The sequence below is a fragment of the Montipora capricornis genome, chromosome 3, assembly GCF_036669925.1.
Source record: "Montipora capricornis isolate CH-2021 chromosome 3, ASM3666992v2, whole genome shotgun sequence".
NCBI classification, from domain to species: Eukaryota; Metazoa; Cnidaria; class Anthozoa; order Scleractinia; family Acroporidae; genus Montipora; species Montipora capricornis.
Window position 1 is genome coordinate 46275689 of NC_090885.1, and position 5563 is coordinate 46281251.

Below are 5563 nucleotides of genomic sequence, written 5' to 3' on the forward strand. Positions count from 1 at the left end.
CCGCATACCTGTGACAGGTTCGCTTGTTCCTACAATGCCAAAATCCAGTGCTTTAAATTCAGGTTTTACCTGCCTGGTTTAAGTGGCGTTGATGCATTTTGTCAGGATTGGTCTCTTCATAAAAACTGGCTGTGCTCCCCTCCCCCTTCGTGTATTCAACGTGTAAAGTTATCAAGCATTTGGAGCTTTGCGGTGCTAAAGGAATTCTGATCGTTCCACTTTGGAAGTCTGCCCATTATTGGCCCATCCTGTGTTCAGATGGTTTTCATTGGAGTTCAATTGTCCATGACTGGGTTATCCTGCCTAACTTTCCTAATTTATTCATTAGAGGAAAAGCTAATAACTCCATTTATGGTAGCAAGCCATTGGCTTTCGTTTCTTTAGCTGTTCGTCTTGAATTTCAAGTTAGTATCATTCCCAGATTGGATTCCGAGTTATCTCGTAAAAGCTGTCTAGGTCCTTGTGTCTGATCCTATTCGGGCCAGAGTTTGCAGCTGTTTTCACTGTGTCCTTTAGGCCTATTTGCACGAAGTGCTTACTATTTGTTTGTTATATCGAGTTTATCGTGTTATGCCTTAGAGAGGCATCCAGGAGAGGCCTTAGAGGGGCGATTTTTCACATGTCTCTTTGTACCCTTGAAGGGTAAATTATGTAGTAGCAGTACGGGCGCCCTAGAGGGGTATGCCTATTAGTTTTTTGCATGACGTTTTGTATTGCCTTATGTGAGAAGCCTATTGCCTGGAGGGCAAAGTGGTTTTATTTTTTGGAAGTAGTGAGTTTAATGTAAATTCATCTTTGTGTGCACTACTGCCTGTCTTGTTGATATCTTTTAAGATTTTCTTGATATTTTCCTCTTTCTTATCCTTGGATATCTTTACTTCCGTTTTCTCTTCAGGGGCCCGGAATTCCGTCAGGGTGGATCAGCTATCAGAGAATCTCAAGTCCACCGTGCTTGCTTCCAAAGCGTCTGGGATATCCGAAAATTACTTGAGAGCTTTTAAGTGGAAAGCCATTTCTAGCGATGTCTTTGGCACTTTGGCGTTTCCAGTCAGACCACTTGATTGTGCCCTCTTCTTGCAACACCTCCTCGAGTCGTCCAAGTCCGCCGCTACCGTCAACAGCACCTTCTATGCGTTTAGGTGGATACATCTTCTTGCAGGCGTCGCCTAACCAACCTCACACCCTACTGTTGTTGCCATAAAAGAAGGAGCTGTTCGCCTTGCCAGCCAGTCTATAGTCAAAAGAAAGGAGCCCGTGGACGCCCACTACCACCTCAAGCTTCTTGCTGCAGAGTCTCATCTAAACGACCTTTTACAGTTAAGAAATTTTGTAATGTTTCTTCTCGCTTTTTCCGTTTTTTTTAGAAGTTCTGAGTTATGTCCTATTCGTAGCAGAGACGTTCAGTTTAACGAGAGTTGTGTTACTATCAGCATATAGAAAAGAAAGACGGACCAGCTTATTAAGGAGGGCAGATCGGTCGTTATTGCTGAATCCTCGTCTGACACCTGTCCGTGTTCTCTACTTAAACTGTAGATGCAAAAGGCGCAGATTCCTGTAAATTCAGATTAGTATTTTCTTAGGGCCATTTCAGCTTCGGGCAATCATAAGCGCCTTGTCTCTATTAACAAGCCGATTAGTTATTACAACTATAGGCAGTCTTTTAAAAAGTCTTTCGCGAATATTGTATTTGATATCTCTACGTTTAGAACCCATTCTGCTAGGTCAGGTGGAACTACTTTCGCTGCTAGCTCCGTCATTTCGGAGAGGAATCTTCAGCGCAATGGTCGCTGGGGTTCAGTCACGGTCAAGAACATTTACGTTAAGGATTCTCTTGTTAGTAGACTCCAAGTTTCTAAGGCTCTTTCCTTGTGACCTCAAGCCCTACTTTTAGCTTTCTATCTTGGGCTTGGCTGACCAACGCGCCCATGCCTCAACCTTTGTGTGTGTTCGGTTATGAAGTGAAGGCAAAATATGTAATTTGTGACAATCGGTATTGACATAAATTAATATTTTACCGACACAGAACAGAGCGTCGTTCGCGTGGGCTCAGGGGTAGTACGTTTATAAAAGGAGACGGTGGAGAAACTTGTGCCATTCTACGGTCAGCTTAGCCACTACCTCTTTCGCTTTGGGTTTATTTTTATTGTGTATTTAGCCTTATCTGATTTGTTTTTACGTTTACCTTAAAACCCCAAAGGTAGTGCCACTGCATTTGATCGGGGGTACACGGTCCCTATTTTTCCTAACAAGAGGTTTTTTGGGGGTTTCGTAAGCTTATTGTCACAAATAAAATCTATATTGGGCCTGGCTGACCAACGCGCCCATGCCTCAACCTTTGCGTGTGTTCGGTTGTGTAGTGAAGGCAAAATTAATTTAATGTGTTAACGTGTGAGCCAAAGGGCCACTGCTGAAACGACGTATGAGTGACCCCTGAAATGGTCTACATGACCCCCACTTGAAAAAATTCAGTTCTTTATCACCCAACTCAGTGCCTTCTGTTTTTGTGCAACACCTATCACAGACAACCTAGTTTACGCTCATAGGGCGTCTAGTTGCATATAGCTTCTACATGCGCGTTCCATAAGGTTATCTGAAACTATGAGTTGCGGACGAGACAGCTTAGATTCGTTTCTATTAATAGGCTCTGCTAAGCTACCCAGTCTCAAGAAAGATATTTTCAGTTCCTTACACTTTACTCATGGGGCTGAAAACCATCAGAGACAGACTGCGTGCATAGAGCTGGTGTCGCTTTTCGGTACTATTTTACCGAAGGTAGTGTCGTCTACATACTTTCAGAGAGATGAGTTAGATACGGACAAATCATTTATCATAATAAGAAATAACCAATGGCCCAATTTGGTCCCCTGTGGGACCCTTGCGGGGACGGTCTTCCACTCAGAAAGACAGTAACCGCTCAGTTTCACCTTCTGCTTTCTGTCCATAGGGAACTCTGTGATCCAGCGCACAATAGCACTTAGGATGTCATACGCATTCTTAACAGCTATAAGTAATACACGAAACTGTAATTTCATTGATGACACCATCTACCTTTCCCGCTTATTTAAATGACTTCACTCTCTTTTAAGCAAAGTCATGGTCCATCAAACAAATCATTTGGCTTTCGCGTTGGAACTCCTCAACTCACACAGTTCGATTGTGTAGTGAAGGCAAAATTAATTCAACGTGTGAACGTGTGAGCCAAAGGGCCACTGCTAACACGACCTATGGGTGACCTCTCAAACGGTCTACATGACCCCCACTTGAAAAAATTAACTGCAGTTCTTTACCACCCAACTCAGTGCCTTCTGTTTTTGTGTAACACATGCCACAGGCAGCCCAGTTTACGCTCGTAGAGCGTCTAGTTCAACTGTTCCACGGCACGTCATTTGAAGCGACTGATTTGGGTTCAACAAGTAATCGTAAGACCTTAAAGTAGTTGAGTGTTTTATTGTTAACCAAGTTGCCTAGCGATTTGATCTGGAGCATTATAGCCTGAAATTGTCAGAACCCGTATGAAAACAACGCCAGAAAATAACTGCCTAAACACTGGTATTCATTGCTTGCAAAGTTACAAAGTTGTCTTATCGTGAACGAACGAAAAACCATCGTAATAATACATCTAGTCAAAGATTTATTTGGTAACGAAGCGTTTTGTCTCGAGAAAGATAACTTTAACACAATCAACACGGTTAAGTTACCCCGCAGTGCGCTGTCTCAAGATGTGTTATTGCATCTGCTGTAACAAAAAGGAGGATAATACATAGTTTTTCTTGAGAGTTTTTCCCTCTAATTTTTAAAGTAGTTTTTAACGGATCATCTGTTTTTCGATTTTCATCTCGGACCATTGAAACCAAAAGAACCAAAAAAGAAAATTCCACTCAGAATTGATGACCCCGCGTGGAATGCGGGGAAAAGGGCTGTCATCTTCATTGTCAAAGACCTGAAGATGGTTACAGAATTGATGTCACAGGCTGCGCAAAAAGAGTCTTCGCCTCCTGCAAAATGAAAAAAAAAAACCGAAATCTAAGGATCGTTATGCAAACGTTTTCAGCTGTACCACAAAAGGTGGTTATTGAACTGCCTTTAATTTTATTTCGGTACTTAGTGGTACTCTTTTCACCGCTTTTCTGGGGTTTTGATGATTAACTGTGACAGTACAAAAGACACCTACAATAGTATCCAACCAGTACCTAAAAATACCGTGGTTGTAATCAGGCATGATATAAAACGAAATTGCAGCGTTGACACTGATTAAAAAGTTTTTAAAAAGTAAAACGTTTCGATTACTTCGGTGACTTCATCAGTTACGTATGCAAATATAACTAACGATGATAAAATAGGCAAGTAGGAGACAAATATGCATAACGCGTGTGCCAAAAAATGTTCTAAAAATTCTTGAGATTGAGGTACACACGTGGAAACTCAACGTGCTCTTCTTCGTTGACTGAGTTCTCTTCGTTATTAGAAAACCACGCTTCCAAAAACTACTGCTGGTTCCATTGGGGACAGATGTGAAGAACTGACACGTTTTCAAAATCAAAGCTCCAACGGCTTAAAAACTACTCCGGGAAATCCGTACTTGTACAACCGTGACGGAGAATCAGTGTCAACGCTGCAATTTCGTTTTAACCTGGTACCTGTTTATTTGATGATTATGGATGTTAAACGATTCTTTCAGAACTGAGCAAAACACTCCTGATTTTATTCCTATTTCAGTTAGGAATCAAGGAAATGACCGGAATTGCATTTACTGGAAAGGAAAATGAAAAAGAAAGGAACTTTATTAAAGTGTCTAGTCGTTCTTTCGCTGGAGCACTAATTAGGGACACTGTAAACTGAAACTAACAACTAGCACAAATCAAGTAAAATGTTGGTTTTTGAGGAGAGAGGAAACCGGAGTACCCGGAGAAAACCTCTCCGTGTAGAGTAGAAAACAAATTAACTCAAACCACATATAACGCCGAGTCTGGAAATCAAACCCACGCCACATTGGTGGGAGGGAAGTGCTCCCACCACTGCGCAATCCCTCTCCCCCTCCCCCCAAAGAGAATATACTTACTCCTGAAACCGAATGATACCTGCTAAGGTGAGTTGTAAGGTCGAAGGGTCTTGTCACGGCTTGAGTATGATTTTAGCACCTCAAAAATCCGTATTCTGAACATTCTGAGTAACCTGTATTCTTTTGTTCCGTCCATTCTGCCATCGGGAATAGAACTAAACACCTGCTATTCCTTTCGATTTGAACAGGGAGTAAATCCCAATAAAGAGCGGGTCAACCAAATATCACGTTACTTATTCCTGAACGGCCCGAAAAGAATGCTCCGCGGGTATGTAAACAGGAGAATGTCGACAATGCATTGAAACCGTCTTAGAAGGAATATTTTGAGTGTAAAAACACTGCGTTACGCGCTTTTTGATACGTTTTTGCTAAGATTAAGGCCTTGGCAACAAACGAATCGTTTTAACATCAGCTCATCTCAAAATTATCATTTCAATAGGAAAACGTAACGGAGACTTCACGGGTGAGGAACGTAGCAAACGTAGAGCAAATTGGTAAGACCAA